This window comes from Apus apus, chromosome 5 (genome assembly GCF_020740795.1).
Source record: "Apus apus isolate bApuApu2 chromosome 5, bApuApu2.pri.cur, whole genome shotgun sequence".
In the NCBI taxonomy this organism is placed as follows: Eukaryota; Metazoa; Chordata; class Aves; order Apodiformes; family Apodidae; genus Apus; species Apus apus.
Genome location: NC_067286.1, coordinates 23,387,400 through 23,412,226, shown reverse-complemented (window position 1 = coordinate 23,412,226; position 24,827 = coordinate 23,387,400). Strand labels below are relative to the sequence as shown.

General features: G+C 42.8%; 1 protein-coding gene across 6 annotated transcripts in view; it reads right to left on the bottom strand.

Annotated features, from left to right (window-relative positions):
* The window catches only part of TSPAN18 (tetraspanin 18), a 182,423-nt gene that overhangs the window by 41,880 nt on the left and 115,716 nt on the right, over positions 1 to 24,827 (bottom strand). For 3 of the 6 annotated variants that reach the window (XM_051621351.1, XM_051621349.1, XM_051621350.1), the window contains exon 2: positions 20,998 to 21,133. The exons of 1 other annotated variant lie outside the window; for it this stretch is intronic. The gene's annotated coding sequence lies outside the window, so the exon portion shown is untranslated. Of the gene's footprint in view, positions 1 to 20,997; positions 21,134 to 21,254; positions 21,451 to 24,827 lie in introns of those variants that run through there. 2 more of the 6 variants (XM_051621348.1, XM_051621353.1) reach the window with 1 other exon arrangement.

Genomic DNA, 24,827 nt, shown 5'->3' with positions numbered 1-24,827 from the left:
GAATTCCCTGCTTAGCCCCCTTTATCAAAGGGGAGGATCACACAGGATGAACCCTGCTCTGGGCACCCTCGTGGGGCTTTTTTTTGCAGGACTCAATCTCCACATGGCATCACTCCTCTTCTGGGTCCACACTCCATCCAGGCTCTTCTGAAGATACACCTACGTCTTGGGTTGAAGCACCCACCTCGCTGCTAGATCCTGGGACTTCACAACTTCATGAAAGACTTGAGTGTCTATAGGGGAAAAACCCTCCCCTTCTCTTGGTCAGGTTTGATTTACTGGAGGTACTTTTCTGTATCCACACGGCTTTTCTCAGAAAGGCAAAACAGAATGTTCCTTCCCAGAGCTATAGGACCAGCACAGATTTTAGCTCTAGTCATTCTGGCCAAATACAGAACGTTTCATACCAAATAACAGGTTGCTTTTTAAATATAGTTTGAACATTCATGTCATTTTTTACAATCATCTGAAGCAGTGGAGATATATTTAACAGCAGCAGAAACTAGAATTACCAGAATTCTGTAATACCTGTTATGGTACTGGCTCCCCTCTCTACCCTGCTTATACTCTTGGCATTCAAAAATGTACAATGAAGAAGAAAATACAGTTAGTAAAAGTAACACCTGTAAAATTATGTTTTAAAATCAGTGTTGTAAAGTAGCAGCTACAAAATGAGGTGGAACACTAAGCAAAGGGTTGCCTAGACATTTTTATAGGAATTGGAATGAATGTCCAGAAAGCGTTTGAGGAAATTTGAGTTGATTGAAACTTCTGGCTACTCTATATTTTAACTGGATGGCTGGTGCTGCTTCTGTGTCTTGCCAGCAGGCTGACAAGAGTATTAAAACAGAGAGGAGGAAGGGATCAGCCAAGAACAGTGAACAGACATTTTATAGGAGAATAGTTCATATTTTCTTCATTATTAGTTAACCTAGTGAGGATGTTCTCTTGTTATGCCAGATGTCCAGTTAATTTTATGCAGGGCTATGCAAAAACACAAACCTATACTGGTAATATAGGTGGATCCTATCTGAAGGAATTTGCTTTCAGTGGATTTTTCTTCTTCCTCAACACAAATGCAAATGATAGAAGAAGGTTTGAATTGCAATTTTTTTGTATGACGGCTCAGCTGGAAGCTGAAAATATGAGTGCTGAGATTTTTTGTAACTTCTTGAAATCTCTTTGTCCTTTTGTACTTCTGCTGCCCAACAGCTTTTATCTTCTACTTATCTAAAAAGATATTTCCTTCCAGTACAAACTGTGTGCAAGTGGGACTTTCTACAGTGAAGCCTTATGCTCATCTAGGGCTGTTGATACATGAAGTACTGATAGATGAGCAGCTGCCTTGTTTCTGACACTATACAAAATAGAACTCTAACCTTCTGCAAATGCAACTACCTGGACAGCATGTCTTGTGGCACTGAGTTTGGAGGGACTACTCATATATCTCCTTTCATTCTGCTTGATGGAGTATCATGGGCTTCCCAAGAGTTCGTTGCATCTTCCAGATGAAGCCTGAATCTGTCAGCTGAGAACTTCTTTCAGTTTGGGGAAAGATAATTATTGCTTCGTTTTAAGACTAAAACCAGGCATTTTGTGATATTTCTGTAAATCTGGGATGGAACTTTTAGTCAAAGTAAGAGAGAAAGTTTTAACTAGCCAAAGGTGTGGTTGATGGGGCACTAACCTGGGGGACAGAAGATTCAGGTTGACATTCCTGGTCTTCCCAGTTCTCATCAAGGAGCACAAGCAATCTAATTGTTAGGCTACTGACCTAAACATTTCACCAGGCCAAACCAAGGTGATTTTTGGAGATGATGTCTTGTTGTGATAGAGATCTGTATCTTTTTTATGTTTCTTTATGTAAAATTGTAGCAGGGTTTATATTTTTTTGACCACAACAGAAAAGAACCTCTGTCAAATTTCAAAATCTGACATCTGCTTCACAAGATAGATTAAAGAGAACACAACTTTCCTGCACAACAACTTAAAAGATGACACAATGTTTTTCACAGATTGAAGTTCCTTTCAAGTTTGGAAAGAAATGCTTCTCAGTCAAAGGCATCAGTGTTCCGCTTATGTCCCTACTCAAAAAAGCCACTTGCAATTCCACTGTGTACAGGTGAGGAAGTGTTTTGGGCACTTAGGATGAAAGAAGGAACTGGAGTGAATAGTCTATAAAACAATTAACTATCTAGATTTTAGCATCTTCCACAAACCACTCCAACTGGGCACGAAGAGATACTCTCCAGCTGCAATGGACTGACACATCCATGATTTTAAGGAGAAGAACCAAAACCAGCTGATATACGAGAAACAGCAAAAGACTTCTACAGGGAGCATGCGTCCTGTCTGCTCAGAAACTCCCACCAGAGTAATAGTATAATTTCTTGCCCTGCTAGGCCCACCAGTCTGCATCTGGCAAAGCCTTGTTGCTGTGCTGGACCTCTGCAAAGGGCCAAGTGCTGGGGCACTGCACTCAGGCCCTCCTCCCACTGCTCAGCCTCAGCTCCCTTCGTAGGGAAAGGAAAAAGTGACACTCAGCAACCCAGGCTGGCACCAAAAGCAACCACAGAAGTAATCAAAAAAGTCCAGAAGCCACAAAAAAGTACTTATTTTCTTTCTCTTTCTAAAGTAAAATAAACCCTGGTTATAATAATCCTAACCATAACAGATACGTCAGCTTGCAAACACTCTCAAAGCTGCAGTAGGCAATGAATCAGACACGTCACTTCCAGCATCTCATCTCTGGAGTTGGTTGCTACATGGTTATTGTATATGAAGATTCTTTCTCCTGGTGATCCTCAGAGCCAAGATTCCTTTTGTTGGCACCTCTTTAAATAAACACTCATGCAAATTACAGCTGAATCTAAATTTAGCATTCAATCCTAATTATTTTCCTCTAATTAGTGATTTAAGGGTGGGCTTGGTTCTGATAGGCTGGTTGTCTTACTAATTTAAAAAGTCCCATTCAGTTAACCCAAATCCAAATGTATGTATACAACATCTCCACTACAGTAACTCATCATCAGCATCACATAAAGCACTCTGAAGCCAAGCAAGACCTTCTGCTTTCTTGTCAAACTGTCTCAAGAGAAGAACAAAAAAAAATCACTTAGGGGCAAAAGAAGCTTCTGCAATGTCATGAAAGACCAGCAATACGCACTGAGGCCATGCCCAAAACCAGCTGTAACATCCCATCCCTTTCACATCACTCAGAAGGATAATACAGCATTTTCAATAAAGCCACAGAAAATCAAGGCTTATACATATTTGATGTCCCACAACTGGAGGGAAAGACAGCAGTTTAAAGTCCATTAGTCTTGTGTCATTTCCCTTCCATTAGTTTAAGTTTTGAATTTTGGATGACACCAGAATCTAGAAAGAGGGGTTAACTGTTTAACTTTGCAAAAATAATTATGCCACTTTCAGTGCTGCCTTTTGATCTGTTTAATATTTTTAGTTTTCCAAAGGATTTGAGGCTCAACACAATGCTAAACTTTTTTAGTGAATACTGTACCTGTGGATTCACTGAATACAAATCTGAGACTAGACTTCAAGCTTTTTATAGACTTTGGATCTACCTGTTGCACGGGCTGTGGAAGAAAAAACCACACCAACATTTCTTTGAAACAAAACTTGAAATCAGGTTAATTTTTTTTAATTCAATGTTTCAATGCACACGTTCTATTCAGTTCAATTCCTATCACTCCACTTATTACCATAAATTCACTAGGAAATGAGGTGGTTTTGTAAACTCTGGTTTACAACTCATTCTAAGTTTTTTCAATCAGAATTTGTTGCAGTTCCGTAACTATTTGTCCTCCTGCATGTTGTGAGCCATGAGGTTTTTTCCCAGTAAAGAGGTAGTTGGTTAGTGATGATTCCTTACTATTTCAAAAAAATTGATGTTCAGTCTAGCCTTGCCATTCATGCAAATCTGTCTTTAGAGGAAAGAATCTCAATCTTCATTCTGGTCACTGGCTTTCAAAGCTCCTTCATGCTAATATGGTTCCTAAAGATGTTACTTCACTCTTCATTTCAGCAGGAACATGAGTGCACGCTCACTCTTCCCATTCACTCTTTCACTCCAGAAATGCTGCAGCCCTTCTGCCTACTCTCTATATGAGGAAATAATAATTTTTTAAAATTGAGGAAGAGAAAGGGGTGTGTTTTTACTTTTCAACATGAAAATTTATATGGTGCAAAGTGCTTAATCCAAGAAGTCAGAGGGATGTTAATAGTAAAATGTTATTAAGATTGATAGCCTTAATCAGTGGGTACTAGGTTTACCTAAGCAACTGAGCTGCTGAAACATCTAACAAATGCATTTATGAAGACAGGAAGAAGAGAGGAATAAATTATTTATATGACAAAAAACCTGTACCAGATTATAGCAATTTTATTTCTCATGTCACCTTCAGGAGGAAAGAGAAAGGCTTCTCCTTTCTGCTTAGTGCGGGTACTAAGCTTCTGTGAACGGCGTCGTTTGCTGACAATCAGTGGCTCTGTGTGCATATTTTCATACATATACATGTATGTATATACGTATATTTACACACCCACAGAGCCAAGACAAAGCAGATTCTAATCTTCAGCCTGGCCTTTCCACAGTTGCCACTCTTCGTACGTGCGTAACCAGAAATACAAAGTGTGAACTACAACATCAGAATAACAGGCTTGTGTCATCAATCACTTTACACTCATTTTGCAGAGATGCAAATAACTTCATAAATAATATTTTCTAAAGACCTAGGAAAAATTGATCCAAGTTTCCTGACCCTCTACTATTGGTCTTGAAACCCTCCACATTTTCAGTCTTCCAACAGTTTTGTTTCTAGTATTAGCTCAAAGTTTGGTGCTGTCCTCCTTCAACAATGAAGATGAGCCAGTCTTCACGTAGGACAAACTGTCCATTGTTGAACTCTATATCATGGAGAGTATAATAATGTGTTTTTAGGAGCCCAACACAGGCCTGGCACACTCAGAAGAAAGGTCATTGACTTCAATATGGCCTCGCTCAAGTTTTCATTTCCCCCCAACTGTTTTATACTAATTTGTTTTCTTAGCTTATATTAAAGTTGAATGCATGTGTTCTTAGACCAGATAGTATGTCTGCCAGGCAAATTTACAGTGCTTTGGACCTGGTTCATGATAAGAGATATTCCATGCTATCTCAATCTAAAGGTTAATTACCTTTACTTCACCAGTGTTCACTGACACAGTTCCTAAGTATTGTTTGAAACAGCACAGTGCTCTACAGACATACATAGCAAAAAACACTGCATTACAATATGAACTAGCCCAAATTAAAGGTAAGTGAACTTAAAAAATTAATTTTGGCTGATACTGGTTAATAAAGTTGATAGACTTCAGATTCAGGTGGTATACACTAGGACATCCTGCTAATGATGAGCTTCCATGTGCTCAGCCAAGAAGAGAGGAGAAAGTCCTTGCAGCGCAGTTTGCATAGTCCTGTCTGAACACAGGAATAATACATGACTTGGCCAATTGTTGTCACTGAGCAGTGGTGTGTATGAAGTGCAAAGAGCATTTTCATGTTTAAGAGGAAACACTTTATTTTAAATATTCAACAGTCGCTGTCTTCTTCATATTGTTCTCCCAGGGTGTCACAGCCAGAGGGAAGGCAGCTCACAGGCTCTGATGCCATGTTGCCAGGAAGGCTTTTTGTCAGCAGCTGTAGTGTGAGCAACAGCAGGAGTCTCAGAACAAGCATGTGAAATAAAACACTTATTCAAGAGATAGCACAATGGCTGGCTTTCTAAGTGGAATGAGGCTCTTCACCCTGCAAGAGCCCTCAGATCTCTGCACTGAGCAGCTGGCTTGCACTTTCCTCCTATCGATAATAATGATTAATAATAATGATAGCAAAGTAGAAGGAAATCCTGAGCTTACAAGCTGCATCAAGTGGACTTAATGCTCCTGCCTCCAAGCACACAGAACTCAATTCCCCCACTTCTCCTACCACAGGCCTTCGCTTTTGCAGGGCTGGCTAGGAAGCTGAGATGCAGGGCTGCTTTGTATCCAGACAATGGGTATTGCTGAGGCTCTGCACACCTCTAGAATGCACAGGAGGACCAGCTGGGGCAGGTACTCCCCAAGATTTCACATAGTGTGGGAGATAAGGAGCTTTTTTAATTTTAAAGAAGAAAGGCAGAGAGTAAAGCAAGATCTCAAACTCCCTTCTGACAATGAAAGCTCGTTCTCCCTGGGAACACCTACTTTCCCAGCACTGCTCACTGGGAAGGTGCCAGGGACAGTCTGCAAAACTTAACGCAACTTCTTATTCCTCAGTGTTGTGTATGCTCTCACCTAGGTCCACCTGCTCCTACTGCAGGAACTTTCCAAATTTACTGGCCACCTACAGGCAGCAGTCTCAATTCCTGAAGCTGTGTTTTGGCCAGGCAAAACCTACCAATCTAACAATTAATGGACATGCTCACGGAATTGTCAGAGTTGGAAGGGACCCCAAGAGATCATCTAGCCCAACCCCCCTGCTAAAGCAGGATTGTCTAGAGCACATTACTCAGGGCTGCATCCAGGTGGGTCTTGAATATCTCCAGAGGAGACCCCACAACCTCCCTGGGCAGCCTGTTCCAGGGCTCTGTCACCCTCACCATAAAGAAGTTTTTCCTCATATTTAAATGGAACTTCCTATGTTCCAGCTTGTGCCCATTGCCCCTCCTCCTGTCACTGGGCACTACTGAAAAAAGTCTGGCTGCATCCTCCTTGTACCCACCCTTTAGATACTTATAGGCATTAATAAGGTCTCCCCTCAGCTTTCTCATCTCCAGGCTAAACAGCCCCAGCTCTCTCAGCCTTTCCTCGTAAGAGATGCTCAAGTCTCCTAATCATCTTTGTTGCCCTCTTCTGGACTCTCTCCAGTAGTTCCCTGTCTCTCTTGATCTGGGGAGCCCAGAACTGGACACAGTATTCCAGATATGGTCTCACCAGGCCAGAGTAGAGGGGAGAATGACCTCTCTCGACCTCATGCACACGTATCACTAAGATTCAAAGATAGTTTGTGGAAGAAAAGGTCAGCTGAGAAGAAACGATCCATCAATCCTTATGTTCACAAGGGGAAAAAGTTCTTTGTCAGCAAGGGTATAAAATTCTAGTGCCAGGGAGGTGAGTGGGAATGTTTCATTCAGGGAGCTTTAGGCAGGTTTACTCATGACACCCTGTTCCACTCTCCTCCTCCGTACAGCTGATGTTGACAGAGATTGGAACAGCCTTACTTTGGCAGAGATTCAGTATTTGAGGAAAGACCAAACAACACCATGAAGGTTATGGACAGAAAACACACAAATCTGGTCCCTGAGCATCTTCAATTCACAGATGACCTACAGGCCGCTGGCATTCAAACAACAAATTCCAGAGGATGAAGCTATGTGACAGAGAACTGGAAGGACACTTACAAAGCCTCTGTAGCATTCAGCTGCCACCCAAACAATTGTTCGAGCTGCCATATGGACATTATATAATTGCAAATATACAGGAAAGAATGGTCATTAATAGAAGAAAGAAATGTATGACAAATTGCTGCATTAAGATACTCGGATTCAAACCAGACTTAATTCTAAGAAACGTCTTGTCTATTATGACAAAGAGGTCATAATGACCCTTTCCCACCTTATTTGATGCTGTGTCAGCATTTGAGGATCTCAGCCATAAGCACTTCTCATGATACAACACTGTACAGCAACCACAACAGACAGCCTACCCTTCTTTATCTTCACAGTACTGATATACACTACCCAGTTGGGATTTTTGTTTTCTTTCGCCACGACTAGAAACGTTTAACAAGCACTACCTATGGGTGCATGAAATGCTAAAATCAGGAGCACTCTTTCAGGAGCTTGGAAATTTTCATGGTTCCTGATGTAATCTCAGCTCCCTGCTCGTGCCTTCCCTCCTCTCTAAACAATTTATACAGTCCCACTGCCTTGGCAAATAGCTATTTTTCCTTCTAGTAGTGACAGCTGTTATTGCAGGAGACAGCACAGTATAAAGTTACTCCTTAAGAGAGGTACAGGACTACATCCCTGGAATATAGTGTCACCTCCCGTTGAACTCTGGGGAAAAAGAAGTACAGTCCTTCTTTGCTCCTTTGTGAGCAATGACATGGAACATCAGAAGATACTGCCCAAAGTGCACATTATACAGGTGTCCTCAAGGTGATTAATTGCATGCAATTCCCACAGCTGCTGTGAAGGGCAGCTCTAGTGCCAGAAGGACAGATCCTTTGGAATACAGGGTGTGTCCTCCCCAGCCAACTACACCTGTTTTACAACAATTTGCTTAAGTCAGAAATGTGAGCCCTGGGTACCACCTACTTCTGGATTTGAATCCTAGGTTCCCCACTGATCCACTCAGAGTGAAGGCAAAGTTCTCTTTATCTTTTATACCAAACCAGCGTGCTCCAAAGAATTCTTACACATATAAAGACTGTCTCGAATCACATACATCTTCTTTACAGCTTTTCCCTCCCAAACATGCCCTTCTTTGCAAAAAGCCCCTTGCAACATTTCCTCAGCAAAAGCAAGAAGACAACAAGCAGCTGAGTGTGGCAAAGCTGAGTTGCATCAAAGAATCTGGAGACAGAGGAAAGACAGAAGATGTGGAAAAGAGGCCACAATGCGTCACCCCTGCAAAGCTGAAGTGCAGAGGCTCATTCTTCTGAGATCAGAACAGAGGTGACAGCAAAGATCCAAGGAAACAAGTTAATCTTGATCTAGGAAACCACTGAGACATTCAGAGCACACTTCAGCAAGCCCTACCACACTGGCTTCTTAAGGACCTACAACTCCAAACACCCATTTACGTGCTTTAGAGAAAACAGGCCAGACAGCTGAACCCATTGCAAGAGCAAACTCTTCTGCCTGGTGCTAGGCTGTGCAAATTGACCCCTCATTCAGACATTAAAGACAAAATTAACAGCACTGACAGACATGACAGAGCAGCTCCTATGAAGAAGAAACCCAGAGGGATGCTGACTGATTATTCCCAGAATGCCTTTCCCAGAAGCAGTAATGAAGTACGTGCCTGGGACAGCAGCCCTGAGCAGTGCATGGAAACATCTGAAAAGCTTGCCCAGCCCTCCCCTGCCCCCAGGACCTCCCTGCCTGATGAGCATATTTAAAACAGTTCTGCAAAGCACTACAGCCTGGGTCCCTACTAAAAACAACATTCCCTTTCCGCATCTCCTCCCTTTTAAATCAAGCTCAAACCCCAAATCTGGGGGCACCTCAGGCATGTGTATAATGGTATCCATCCAACATTCCTCAGTAATAGCATCACTTGGTATGGGAGGAGAGAGCTGCTCATTAGGGAAGGCATCATACAAGGGACACAGGCAAGGGAGGCAAAATGTAACCACTACCTTTTGGAAGTTTCAAACAGGCTACTCTCGGTGCTGAGGGGATTTTAATCTTCAGCTGCAAGTCTTGGCAACAAAATAAAAGAGAATTAGCAAAGAAAACATTTAATGATAACTGTGAGCACTCATGCTTTATTCCTTGACTTGCAGCTGAGTCTATTCAGGAGCTCAGAGGTGGACGGGAAAAGAGGAACAAGAAAAGTTACAGCAAACAGGGTACCTGCGACTAAAAGCAACAAAAGCAACTCATCAGCAGAAGGAAGAATACCACAATAATGGTCATTCTCCTGCCAGACAAACCCCAAACTCTTCCAGCAATGGAGCACAAACAAGTTTTATATTAGAAAGAAAGAAAAGAAAAAGAGAAAAAGAAAAAGAAAAAGAAAAAGAAAAAGAAAAAGAAAAAGAAAAAGAAAAAGAAAAAGAAAAAGAAAAAGAAAAAGAAAAAGAAAAAGAAAAAGAAAAAGAAAAAGAAAAAGAAAAAGAAAAAGAAAAAGAAAAAGAAAAAGAAAAAGAAAAAGAAAAAGAAAGATTTCTCTGCATCATTATCATCAGAAGGAACACAGAAAGATGATCAAAAGATTTTGTTGTTCGGGTGACAAAAGTAAAAAACCCTCCAAAACAAAAACAAGAGGGGAAGAATTGCTTCAGTTCAAAGTGGGAGATTCTTCTTTTGAAACAAAATAATACAAAGGTATTTCTTCACATCAGGTCCCCAATCTAAGATGAAATTTTATATCTTTATATTTCCTAACTTAAAAAACCCCAACAAAACAAAACACACCACCCTCCCCTAAAACACCACACCAAACAAACCCAAAGGTCTTTTTATAAAAAGTTTGGATCACATTGTAATAGGAAAATATGGTTTTCATTTTTAAATGTTGAAAGGATCAACTTTGGCATTTCTAAAACAAAAATATGTTGCATTAAAAAATCTGGAAGTATTTTGGTATTTACAAATATATATGTAACCCTTTTGTTGACTGAAACTAGTTGCTTAATTTCAACTTGATTTTACAAAAAGTTACGGTCTTTAAAATTTTGGAAAAAAGGCTTTTGTAATTTGTCTTTCTTAAAAATTACCTAAATGATCTACAGAGATGTGATTCACAAATTTGATACACACAGAGGATTTTCTATTCACAGGAGAAACTCCAGATCACTACACTTTTCATCAGTTACCATTATTCCTAATCAACAGAAAAAAAAGACAGCAAAAGACCAAGATCTCAAGCAGCTTTTAGCTTTGTGCACATAATACTGAGGACTACTGAGTGCTTCTAGGGATTTATATTGCTAGTCCTAAACATCTGGATGCAGATTTACACTGAACATCTAGCTAGTTTCAAGTTTTCCAAATGAGTCATTTCCAACTAAATCTTAAAAAAACGCCAACAACCAACCAAAAAGCAAAACACATTTCATTACTTCTTTTTAAAAGCCAACATCACTTATCCCCTTTTCCTAGAATGGAGACTTGTTGAATATACTCATCTTTATCAACCGTGTGGTCATGCTGTCAGTAGGAGAACCAGAGCTTTCCTTTACTGATCTTCAGGTATTTTAAATGACCATAAATTGTTTTCACTTAAGTGGTCTGAACATACAAGCTTTATTTTGAACACTGGCTTTTGACAGAAGGGAATGCAACAGCAGAATGCCAACTCCTGTTTCCAATCAGTTCAGTGAAAGTTTGGCCTTCAGTGCTGCTACCAGATAACATACAAAATTGGGAGATGGAAAGAGAAATGGAAAAGCAAAGACAGTTCTGGCAAGTGATTTCACTTTCCAGTAACGTGATCCATAAACTAAGCCAACTCAACTAACAGGCCGGTAACTTGTGATAAACTTAGAGCTCCAGTCTGAGAGCTGAACACTTAAGCACGGGGAGGGGGGATATGACAAACTGATTCCTTTCCTTCTTGTTGGCTAAATACTTGTGGGAGAAATTAGTTAAAATTTACAATCTTATTTTCAGCCTCCTTGCAATGTACTCTTGGATGTACTTTGCACCCACAGAGGTTATAAATGGTCCAGGTCAGTTGGAGGAGTCAGTGACAAATTCTGCATTGACATACATGTCATCTGTTTTGCACTGGGTGTTCATCTGTCTCTCTGTAGCACCAGCAAGGGCTGCCCAGACAGCAGGCAGCAATGCCCCAGCCTGATAATCACTCCCACTGAGAAACACAGGGAAACCAGTGGGTCAGGCAGGCATGAACTCTACTATTCCTTTGCTAGGGAAAGGTGCCAGAAACAGTTTGAGATGGCAGCCATGGAACTGCCAGTTCCCAGGAAAAGCTTCCTTCTACTCTCCTGGGCTCAGGGCTAGCTTGTGCCATGCAGTGCAGAGGGACTATGCCTGTTAAAGCTCCTACATACTTCAAAATTTCAAGCCAGTATGACAGCTGGTCCAAAAACTAGCACCTGGTGAGTGTTGGGAGATTTGAAAATAAACCTTCCACAAATTATCAAAAAGGAAGTTTATGTTGCTTCAACATACTTTGGAATTTATTTATTCTTGCACATGCTGCTGGAGGAGGTTGGTCCACTTGTACATGTGCTGTGCTCCACTTTTTCAGAAAAGTAACAGATGCAAGACAGTCCCTGCTCAGCTGTAGACACCCCTATGGTGGGCACTAGGCTAAAATACAGCCACACATTGCCATTATACACCCCCTTCCTTGTCATCCACCACCAAACCTCTGCATGTCATCTCTACCTTACAGCTCCTGCCACTGCAGAGAACAGTCGTGAATGTCCCGCACAAGCATGATCAAGGCTGTCCTAGTATCTTACCTGCCAGTACTGTCAACAAATATAATGTCTGCCAAGGATGCAGCACATGTCCATTACCAGGAGAATGAGTCATTTTACAAAGGGCAAACCAGCCCTTAGATTACCATTATCTTTACTGAGCCCAAGCCTGCCCAGCACCTGAACTACGTGTGGGCTCTTCTTGCAAAACAGCTCCTCTCAAGCTTTGGCACCACATAGACACAGCAATGCAAGCAAGAAACCTCAGCTTTAAAACAGGTCACAGCATTTAAGAGTAATAATAATGTTTTCACATTCTGCAAGTTTAGAAAACATCTGGTTTTCAATTTATTTTTGTATGTAAGATGTATAGGCATTTTCAATGGGGAGTTTTTCATGTGAGGAGAGGGAATGGGGGCCTTCAACCACCCCAATATCTGTTGGAGGAACAACACAGCAGGGCATAAGCCATCCAGGAGGTTCCTGGAATGTGTTGATGATAACTTCCTTCTCCAAGTGACAGAGCAGCCAAAAAAGGAGGGGTGCTATGCTGGATCTTATTCTCCCCAACAAGGATGGGCTGTTTGAGAATGTGAAGCTCAAGGCCAGCCTTGGCTGCAGTGACCATAAAATGGCTGAGTTCAAGATCCTTAGGGCAGCGAGTAGGTCACACAGCAAGCTTGCTACCCTGGGCTTCAGGAGAGCAGACCTTGGCCTCTTCAGGGATCTGCTTGGTAAAGTACCATGGGATAAAGCCCTGAAAGGGGGAGGAGCCCAAGAAAGCTAGTTAATATTCAAGGATCATGTCCTCCCAGCTCAAGCACAACGTAACCCAACAAAGAGGCAGTGAGGCAAAAAATTCCAGGAGGCCTACATGCATGAAGATGGAGCTCCTGGACAAACTCAAACACAAAAAGGAAGCCTGAAGAGAGTGGAAGCAAGGAAAGGTAGCCTGAGAAGAATACACAGTTAAAGCAGCCAGGAATCGGGCTAGTTAAGCTAAAGCCCTGATAGAATTGTTATCTGGCCAGGGCAACAAGAATAGCTGCTCTAGGTAGGCTGGTGATAAAAGGAAGACTAGGGAGAAGATAGGCCCTCTCTGGAAGGAAGTGGGACACCTGGTTACCCAGGAGATGGAGACAGCGAAGGGACTCAATTACTTTTTTGCCTCTGTCATCACCAGCAAGTGCTCAAGCCTAGCACCCAAGTCACAGACAGTAAAGGCAGAGACTGGGAGAATGAAGAACCACCCAGGGTAAGAGCAGATCGGGTCTGACACCATGTAAGGAACCTGAAGGTGCACGAGTCCGTGGGACCTGACGAGATACCTCCACAGCTCCTGAGGGAACTGGTGAACGGAGCTGCTAAGCCACTACCCATCGTATTTGAGAAATCATGGTAGCCTGGTGAAATTCTCACTGACTGGAAAAGGGAAACATAACCTCCATTAAAAAAAAAAAAAAAAAAAAAAAAAAGCCCAGGGTCTACAGCCCAATCAGTCTCACCTCTGTGTCCGTAAAGATCATGGAGCAAATGCTCCTGGAAACTGCTAAGAAACAGGGAAAATGAGGAGATGATCGGTGACACCCAACATGGCTTCATTAAGGGCTAATCATGCCTGACAAATTTGGTGGACTTCTATGGCAGTCCTACAGTGTTGGGGGATAATGGAAAAACAACTGCTGTCATCTAGCTGGATTTGTGCAAAGCACCTGACACTGTCCATCATGACATCCTAGTCCCTGTAGTGTAGAGACATGGACCAGATGGATGGGACACTTGTATATAAAGAATTGGTTGGATGGTCAGACTCGAAGAGTTGTGGTCAATGGCTGGATGTCCAAGTGGAGACCAGTGACAAGTGGTGTTCCTCAAGGGTCGGTACTGAGACTGGTGCTGTTTAAAATCTTGGTCAATGACATGGAGAGAGGGATTGACTGCACCCTCAGCAAGTTTGCTGACAACACCAAGCTGTGTAGTCAGGTTGACATAATGCAGGGAAGGGATGCCATCCAGAGGGACACTGACAGGCTTGAGGTGGATCCATGCCAACCTCATGAAGTTCAACAAGGCCAAGTGCACATGGTCCTGCACATGGGTCAGGGCAATCCAAAGCACAAATACCTGGTGGATAGAGAATGGATTGAGAACAGCCCTGAGGAAAAGGACTTGGGGGTGTTGGTTGATGAGAAGCTCAACATGAGCTGTCAATGTGGGCTTGCAGCCCAGAGAGCCAACTGTGTCCTGGGCTGCATCAAAAGAAGCATGGCCAGCAGGTCAAGGGAGATGATTGTCCCCCTCTACTCCGCTCTCATGACACCCCACCTGCAGTACTGTGTCCTCTTCTGGAGCCTACAACACAAAAAGGACATGGAGCTGTTGGAGCCAGTCCAGAGAAGGGCCACGAAGATGATCAGAGGGCTGGAACCATTATCTTATGAAGACAGGCTGAGAGAGTTGGGGTTGTTCAGTCTGGATAAGAGAAGGGGAGGCTTTGTAATTGCCTTCCAGTACCTGAGGTTGGCCTACAGGAAAGCTGAGGAGGGACTTTTTACAAGGGCGTGTAGTGATAGGATGAGGTGGAACAGTTTTAATCTGGAAGAGGGTAGATTTAGATTAGATATTAGGAAGAAATTTGTCACTATGAGGGTGGTGAGACACTGGAACAGGTTGCTCAGAGAAGCTGTGGATGGCCCCTCCCTGGAAGTGTTCAAGGCCAGGCTGGATGGCGCTTTGAGCAACCTGGTCTAGTGGGAGGTGTCCCTGCCCATGCAGAGGGGTTGTAACTATATGACCTTTAAAGTCCCTTTCAACCCAAACCATTCTATGATTCTATGGCTTTCTGGATTACCTCTTTATTCCTTGTCTTGCCTTCCCCATTCCTGCTTTGTCACAGAAAGGAGAAGCAAGAGAAAAAAGAAGTTAAGATCAATCCCCCAGAATGAAGACGCTTCATCTTCAGGTTTCTTTGAAAAGGAATGCAAAGTTTCACAAAGCCAGTTTCTGCACAAAATAAGATACTTCTATCACCATTTTCTACAAGAGAAAACTTTCCAGCTTTATTACCATCCTTATACAGATGGGGAAGAAAGGCAGACAGGAACCAAGCTACTTCCCACTGTCAGAATGCAGGCTAGGCATAGAGTTAGTAACTGAATGCAAAACTCCCCAAACCCACTTCACTATTTATAGGGTAATGCTATCCCCTTATTACTGATATTAACAGTTATCACCTTTCACTGAACCCAGCTCTTACTCGTAAGCCCAAGAAAAAAAGCTTAAAATAGGCACACATATACCCCCTCTTACATATCTGCTTCCTGAGAAGTCTTTACAGCAAGAGGGTAAGTCTAGCAGCTCTTCACTCAGTTTTTTTTAAAGTTCACAAATCAAAAGCAAATGCACTTCTGTAGGTCTTAAAGTAAGCAATGCAAAGCCTTCCCTGATATTTAAGTGATACTATCTCAGCTGCTCCACCACAGGACTTGGCACAGTGATGAAAGGCAGCTTTGCTTTCCTGTCCTGTCACATTGGGTAAGCCCCATTTTCCCTTGACAAAGCATTTCACCCGTGTTATAGTCAGGGAAAAAAAGCTTTACATTACCACTGCAGCATTAGAACTAAGTGATAGGAATGGAGGGAGATATATTTGTAATTTCATCCTCCTTCATTATCATGTACATGTCACACAAGTTCTCGGCTCCGTAGGAAGACACGCACAGCCAAAAGCAGGCCCCGTGTGCACCATGGCTAACAGCAGAGGCACCAGCTCCAAGCCTCTGGGGTGATACCTTTCAGAAGGTCAATCCATGTCTGTCTACAAGGATGTTTCAGCCTGTAAGACCCCCAAGAGACAAAAGCAGTCCCCAAGCACCATATGATTGTCAGCAGCCACTTACAGCTTGATGAATTAGCTTACAGCACCTTCAGCAGCAAAAATAAAGAGCTGAAAGCTCCTGCTACCCCAGTCCAAATCCCAGGTGGGACTACCCTTGCTCTGCCCACCCTCTGGGTGCAGCACACACCTGACACTCACCCGTTACGCTCCTCGGTCACTGAAAAAGCTGCACACATCAAACACATCATCATTGGCCATGGCAGTTATTAGGACAGTTATAAATGTGAGCAGACTGTGACCAAAAGACTCTTGAAACAAGAGCTGTCAGGTGGGGAGCGTCCCAGTTACCTGCACAGCATTAACCCAGACCTCCAGGCATGTACATGTCAGGAGCCATCAGCCGCTTCACTGGTGATTTAAGAACCACACACACGGGGCATCGCATCGTTCCACACCACTCGCTGCGAGCGATAGCTCCTCTGGATGCCCCAGAGGACAGCATTTGGGAGGCACCAAGCTGTCTTTTCTGAAGAAAAAGCCATGTGAGGACATTCCTCTGCCATACTGGTGCAAACTCAAACATCTTAGTAAAGCCCAGGAGGCTCCCACAATTGTATCTGTAGTGTAAGCACAATTCATCATACAGGAAGATTCTCTTAGAGACTCATTTTTCAGAGACATAAGAGTAGCACAGCTCCTCCAAACAATTTAACTCACAATCTAAAGAAAAATCTAAAGAAAATTAAAACTTTCTCAATATGGTATCTGCTTCGTTTGGTCAACGCAGCCTCCACTTCCAGGTTTTTATAACAAACACTGAACCTTTAAAACGTTCTTACTCTGTTCTCACAAAATCGCTGTCTCTTTAAAAGTTGTCAAATTGTTTACCATTTCAAAAAGGAAAAAAGTGTATCTTGCCAATACAGAGAATAATAACAGTAACAAAAATATCAAACCAAGAATTTTCTGCCAAAAGAAGTGTTTATGCTAAGTATTTTCCTTTTTTCCACTTCTGTAATCACACCTCAGTATAACTCAGATTGAGTATTATGACATGACTGTAGTAAATGAACCCCAAGATGTGTTGCTTCTTTTTGTAAGAGGGAGTGGCTTTTTCGTCTGCCTTAATTTTCAAGTGGCCTAAAACATTTTCAGTTGCTGAACAGATTTCTATAGGGAGAATCAACAAGCCAGCACAGGGAGTCAGTCAGCAGTGATGGCAACCACAGGGAGCACTGCTAAAGATCATATCCCAGTTACTGATACAAGAGGAAAAGCTCCCAACTCTTATGCAAACATGCACAAGCACAGATTCACTCCTCTGCACAAGCTGGCTGTGTTCCCAGCTCCCAGAGCTGTGCCTTTCTCTCTCTAGACTCTGCCTCTGCTTTCTGGAGTCAGGGGATTCAGCCTTAGTAAAGCTCATGTTGCTCCAGCTGTTCCTTTGCACAAGTTGCTGCGTGCATTTATTTGGAGTTCAGACTTATTCCCAAAAAGCAGGCAGTTTCTGTTCATCAACAAGTGATGGTTGCATCAGGAAACAAAACCCAAATCTCAGGGGTGTTTTCAGTCCTTTTCCTGAGCCAGCACATATTCTGATCCACCCCTGTTTCCTCTGGAAGCACCTCAGCCTCTACAATATTACTACATACAGCCTTGTTTCCTGAGGACTGAAATGTTTTAGCTTCCTTTGGGGATAACTGGACTATGGTTGTCCTCAGCAGTGGCCTTGGTCATTGACCAGAGCAGAAGAAGCTGTTTGCCCAAAGTGGTGCACACCACTCACTCAGCACATCAGCAGGAATGAACAAAGCATAAGCTGGGGGCTGAAGGTTCAGGTCTCTGCAGCCCCATGTCCTCTTCTAACATGGTGCAATGAGAATTAGCACCATTTCATAATCCACGATTTCAGACAAAGGGCAGGAATGGAAGCCCCAGATCAGTAGCACTGCTTTTGTCCCACAAATCACAAAGTTCCGGTGGAAAGAGATTTTCACCCCTTTAAATTTCGAGTACTGAAACAGGCACAATAGGGAACAGCCTGGAAGCAAAAGGCAGGATCCCCTTATAAGAGTCCAGGTGTGCTTGCTTCAGGACTGGAAAGATACACTGAATAAATGGTAGAATGTGAAAGAACAGGGACGCAGAGAAGACAGTTCATGCCTCTGTCCCACTGCCAGAGCACCCTCTCAAAAGGTGAGGAGGATCACTACAGAGTTCAGGATGTAGGGAAACGCACAGCAACATCTTTTTCTCCTATCACAATAGCCAGTCCTCATTTGCTATTGCTGCTTTGCCTAATCACCTAAACCATGAATAAAGAGCCACACTGAACTCTTTTGCACAGACCAAACCTCTGGGTTTGGACTCCACACATGCACTCTGTAGCCTGCTGCTTTCCTTTTACCCACATCTTCCACAAAAGCAGAATAACTTTCAGCAAGAAAAAAAAAACAAAAAGCAACTGTAAAAAATCAATTTTTAGAAAGAATTTAGCATGATGCCATTTTCCTTATATGGCAACTGGTATCCCATGTGGAGTCTCAGACAATAGCCAGCCTAGCAGGGGGTGGAGTAAGAAGATGACTTTGGGAGAAAAAAATTATATATATGTATGTATTCCCTGCTGGCCCTCACCCTCCATTTCCTCTTGGATTTCTTTGTGACTGCACTGAAAGGGGTCAATAGCTCCTAGCTTGAGAAATGCAGCTTTTGAAAGGACTATCACCAGCATCAGTATTTAAAGCATGGCTTTTACTTCACAGTCCCCCCAGCTGATGTAGTGTTCTTAAAATACAAGCAGTAAGATAAACTCGCAGGGACAAGAAAAAAAAAGGAAGACTAGAGGAGAAATGGTACCTTTCTGCTTTGCTTTCCTGACACTTTCTCTGGAAAAAAAGCTTGACTGGCAAAACAGGGAAAGGGAACATAAGCTGCAGGAGATCTAAAGTATGACAGGTCATTACACCTTGCTTCAGTCACCAGCTCCCCATCCTTTAAAGTATGCTACAAAACCCCATGAAGCAGCCAAGCACCAAGCTGGAGAAGAATTTCAACTGATTAAAAACAATGGGCAAATTAGCACTGGACTCATTGAACACATCAAAGCTTTGCAATTCAATCTTCATTGTTTAAGAAATTCTGATCAAACATACACAGGCAATCTAGTCAATTTTAATAGGCTTAATTAACTTACCTTGATAATGAAACACTGGACCAGTGGCTAAGGTTATATTGAGGCCTTCTATTTGAGGAAATATTCCAGAAAAGCTATAGCACATTAGAGCCACAGATTTATTGGGAGGGAGGAGAAACAGGATTGTAAGTTTCTCTTTTAGTGCCACTGGTTGGCATGTGGAAGGCTGGCATGTGCACAGTTTTTCAGGACCCCTGGCCCCACTTCATGTTCCAGCCTCATTCAAACATCCAATAGAAATCATATTGCAGTTGCTTTCTGTGTTAGGCTGTGGTTTTTAATTCACTTCAAAGTGGATGAATCCATGTGTCTGCACAAAGACTTTGTGCAAATCAGCTGTTGCCGTAGCTTCCAGGTGTACACAGGTCAATACTTCACCCATGTGCTTTAGGAACTGAGTAACAGTTCCCACAACTAAAACTTTTCCAAAATTAAGGAGCAAAATGGGTGAAATGTCACAGAAAGAAGCTCTACTTTGTTTTGAGGAAAGACAGACTAAGTAAGACCAGCTATGATTTTCCAGCTCAAACATTTGACTTTGTATTTCTCTGGTTACTTGACTGGAGCCTTTCAGTAAACATCAGCAGAATTGCACAATATTCCTCTAAGACAGGCCTGAAATTCATGGATGGAAATGTGCAGTGGTACCTTCAGCAGCACTACATACAGCAAAAAGCTATTTTGTATACTTCCTACCAAACTGTCCAAGAGAGAAGTAAAAAATGAGGCCAGCGAATGCTCCAGAAACAGAGAAGTAAATTGCCTCTGAGAGACTCCACCATGAGCAGCATATGACTTTGCATTTCACTTTAGTTTCCAATCATACTATTTTTCTCGAAGGCATTCAAATACATTAGTCTGTGCCTTATCAGATCCTGAATTACTCTTGTAGAAAAGCTCCTTCTAGTCTGAGAACTCTCAGTTCAGAGACGTTTATGGGGCTGTAATGAGTCCTGACAGATAAGCCACACTCATGCATACATGCTTGCAACTGCTCTCTGGTTTAACACAATAGAGCCCTAAGCCTTCATAATACAGCATAGGAAACAGAATCCTCCCACTGCCTACTACTAATTGCATCTGTAGTGGTCAGGGGTTGAAAGAGAAGTAAGCAGATTAATTCTGTTAGGCTGTGCAATAGTATCCCAAGGGGACAAGGGAAAATCCCATCATTTAAAACAGGACTGGTAGACCATCCTGGGAACGATGTTACATACTAGTAGGGGATTAAGGTTTTGGACTAAAGGGCCTCATCTTTTCTAGATCTGGTTTCCATGAGCCACTGCAAGTAGAATTGCAGGGCTTTTCTGATTGTTTTTTTTTCACTTGTGGATGAGCTGAAACATCTTGCCTAGTTGAAAACTAAATTATTTCATTAATTTCTTACTTAACCCCTTCCCCCCAACATACACCTCTTTATTCCTTTTCTTAAAAAGCTTTCTGTTTAAATTAAGGTAATTTTCAATATTAAATTATTTTAGAACAAGAGGTCTAAGTATTGTTTTATTAATGCCTCATCTGTAACATTTTTCTTTTTTCCAGCATACTCCTCCCACACTTTTAGCCTGTATTTATCTCAACTATATTAACAGTCTTCATCCTCTGAAAGAACATTTTTGCTGAAAAACATTCCCCGTGCTGTGAATACAATGTAAGGTTTCATCCCTACACATATGGCAGGCAAAGGTGATAATGCCCCTCTGGAGCCAAATGAATGGAAAAAATTCTCTGCTCAGTCCAGTGCAGCAAGGCCAAAGCCAAGGAGCAGCAGAGCCTGAGCCCTAGGAGCACTGTCTGCCTTACCTGCGTGCTGCTTCAAGGGGACAGGCTGTCAGAGAAATATTTGCTCTCCTCAGGAAATCAGGTCGTACTAAACATTCGTCAGCCAAGTGTCTTGTCTTCTTTCAGGTCCCTAGCACCGTGATCCAGGCTGGTCAACCTGTCAGAAACAGCAATGATGAACACGTAAGACACACACCTCTATACTGGCAATGAGGAGAAGACTCTGATCTTTACTCCCTTCTTCCCATTTAGGTATAGATCAGCTCTTGCTTGCACACCTGAATAAGGTGAGGGGAAGCATCTGACAGAGATCCTGAAGACCTTCGCAAGGCTCTGGATAGAGGAAAAATCTTCCTCCTTACTTTCTAGTCCATTTAGACTGGCGAGAAAAAGGCTTTGAGCAGAAGGCAGGAAGAAGAACAGTCGTTTCCAGAAGAGTAAGAATGGAGCAGCACAGTTGCTCTGCATCTTCCCCTCCTGCTCCCCTGTGCAGCAGGGGAGAGTCACCAGGGAAACAGGAGTGGACAGGAACACCAGGAAGAGATGCTGTGAGTCCCTCGAAGGCAAGTGCCAGAACAGAGGATAGAGTAGCGTGTAAAAAAACAGAAGTAGTTAAATGTTTAAGACATACATGCATACACACCCCTTCCTGTATTGTATGTGACAAATATGGACTCACATGTTCACTTACTGAGAGATGTACAACATACAACTGTATGCTGAGTGGAGGGAACCAGCAAAGATTGAGGATGAAAAAGAGGGACTGAGCCAAGAGGCAGGTAAAGGTGGGATGAAGATACCACCAGAGCCAGAAGAAGGGTTCAGTGGGAGATGCTCAGGTGGTTAAAGCAATAAACCAAAGAGGGTGAATCAGAACCTTGAGAAAGGCAAGAAAGGCCAGTGCAAAAGGAGGGATTGTGCCAGATCTTGTCAGTTTTCTCCTTGCAGAAGTCTGCCAGAGCCAGGGAACAGAGGTGGAGCCAGCACTTAACAGAGCAATCACTCTGTAAGGGCTTCTCTCTGGAGAACAGCACCGAGTCTGGATCTCATTCCCTCTGACAGCTCCAATTCAGATATGAAGCTGGCGCCACAAAAATCCAGTTCTTAGCGTTACTTCTCTGCAGTCTACCTTGCTGCTTTTCTCTCTTTTGAAACCAAACCCCTCTGCCCTGCCCAGCCCCTCCAGCATCCCAAAGCAAATGCCAACTGTCCACATGCAGTATCAGGGAGCACCAAACTGGTACTCAAGCAAATGCTCTCCTTGCCCATGTCTCTAGTGGACTCGCACACTTTTAGTGGAGCTTCATCCTCCTGTGGGTGTTTGTTTACAAGCCCCTTCCCTGCTCTGCACAACCTGGCATTTCAAATACACACATACCAACCACATCCTGGGGAAGGGCAAGTATTTGAGAGGTGCAAGTGTTTGCATGTATAAAATGCAAACATCCAAGGTGCAAGTGTTTGCATGTATAAAATGAAAAGAAACAGAAGATAACTCAGGTCATCGAAATGCACCTCTCTCGTGGAGGATCATGCCTGTCCCCTCCCTCTGCCCTGCTTTGTTTATATCTAATCCAATTCAGAGTGTTTCAAGCAGCAGAAATATTTTCCTTTCCCCCAGCAGATCTCAGAAAAGCCCAACAGAGTTGTCTTCAAGACTTGTTGCTTGCAAAAAGACCGATTTTTTAATTTTAGTTAATGTGATTCCTTTGTATCTGACTGGATCAAAAGCAGCAGCATGCGTGAAACCCAAAGAGGCACACTAAAAACTGGGGACTCTCTCTGGGGCTGATAGAGAGGTACAGAGAGGGAAAGCAGCACCAAGGGATATAACACTCCCAGCCCTGCAGGAGAATTTTCAAAGAGTAGAGCCAGCAGACTATGGGTCATCTGGGCTTAATACATTTTTCTTATGAAAACAAAAATAAACAAAAGCTTAACATGGAATTTCTCCTGGTTAGTTGCCTTGGTCTTACACTCTCTCTAATCATTGCTGGCTGCTACTGGAGACAAGACCTTGGATTAGACAAGATCTGACCCAGTCTGGCAGCTCTCAGGTATCCCTTCCACATCACTGCACTAAGATACACCCTTGGGGCTCTGGACTCTGTGGCTCTTGAGTTTGGTTTAATTTAAGGGGTACAACAGACCTTGCTGGAATTAAGGGGGGGAGGGATATGTTGGTATTGTTTGTTGGGGTTTTTTTTATATCCAACCTTGATCACAGCTTCCTTCCCACTTCAATGTTTGTTCACTTTGAGGCCCCAATGTTGATTTGTTTTGCAAATATTTTTTTTATCCCTATACACTCCTACAATCACACACGCTTGTTGTATAAACCCACTTAATCAAGCATAAGGAACAAGATCTTGCCCTATATACTGACAGAGAGATTAGGAGGAACACAAAATGTTCCCATTTAACATTTTATACATCACAAGTAACACCAAAACACATGTAAAGCAAGCCAACTGCTCGTTACATTTTACACTTAACCACAATAAAAATCTTTGTGCATTAAATACAACTGAAAGGGAGCTGTGGAGTTGGCATTAGCTTGACAGATGCTGAGATGAGCTGCACCAGAAAGGAATAACTCAGCCTGAAACAGTGCATGTTAAAGAGGCATCTGCTTATTGTTTGGTACATGTATTTATTTACACAGACAGCTTGCTGACATGCTGGAAGGTTGGAGAGGGTGGTGTAGGCTGGCATTTCTAACTCTCAGCAGGCATTCAGAATGCAGTTTGTTATCCTTTGGTCATGTCACAAGCTTCCATTTTACTGCTTAGTGGTACCAAAAGGGGGGCAAGGAGAAGGCAAGCAGGGTCCTCTCTGCTGCCTAGTCTTGGCTCCCCTCCTGGAGCTTGCTCTCAGCACACAAGGCAGGGCTTCCAAGTTCAGCCTCCACAGGCACGCTGCCCCTAGGGCTCACTTCTGGGGCCTCTGTGCCTTTGATATAGACATGAGAAGAGTCCCTCAAAAGCAAGTCAAGCACAGCTTCTTGTGCATAAAAAGAAAGCTTCTTTAACAAGAAAGAAAATTAATTAAGTGGGTAAAATCCCACAGGTTGGAACAGCAGCTAAGGAATTATCTTTCTATCAGGCTGGTAATGAGGACTAAACAACCTCACACAGACATTAACAGCTTTATATGGGCTCATTGGCATTCCAGATCAGATGTGGAGCTTGGCATTCCCAGGAGCAGCAGATGCAGCTCTAGTTACAGAACAGACCCTGGGCAAACCACAGTTTGCCCTGCTGAAAACAGTATCACCACGATGCCTGAGAATTAAAGGTACATACTTATCCAGCAGAATAAATTTTTCCCACAGAAATTACACCCAAAGAGACTAGGTCACAAGGTCCAGTGCCCCAGGTTGATCTGACACACCACCGAAACCTGTGTTTAGATACATGTGTGTGGGAGACAGAGGAGGAGAGATTTCTTCAACATGCTGGGGGGAGTGGGAACAGCCAGCACATGTTTAGGTACACATCAAATTATGTGATCAGACACTGCCCAAATCCATCTCCTTTACTCCATCAACTTACCCACAAACAACTGCTGGCTGCTTAATTCTTAACATAATTACAGTTCAACTCTAACAAAATAATGCAGATTATTTTCTATTTGCTGCAATGGAAAAACTAACTGATTTGGGGTCAGTGACAAGAATGGCAAGAAGTGATCCATTCATGGTAACCACTGCAACAGGGGACTGCTACTGAAGCCATGGAGCCTCACACCGACCTGTGCGAAGCTACTGGAAGCTACATTTCAGAAATGCATTAACTTCCCTAGCTACTAAGACAAAGGAATTTGCACCCCCTCCCAAAAACAAACAAACA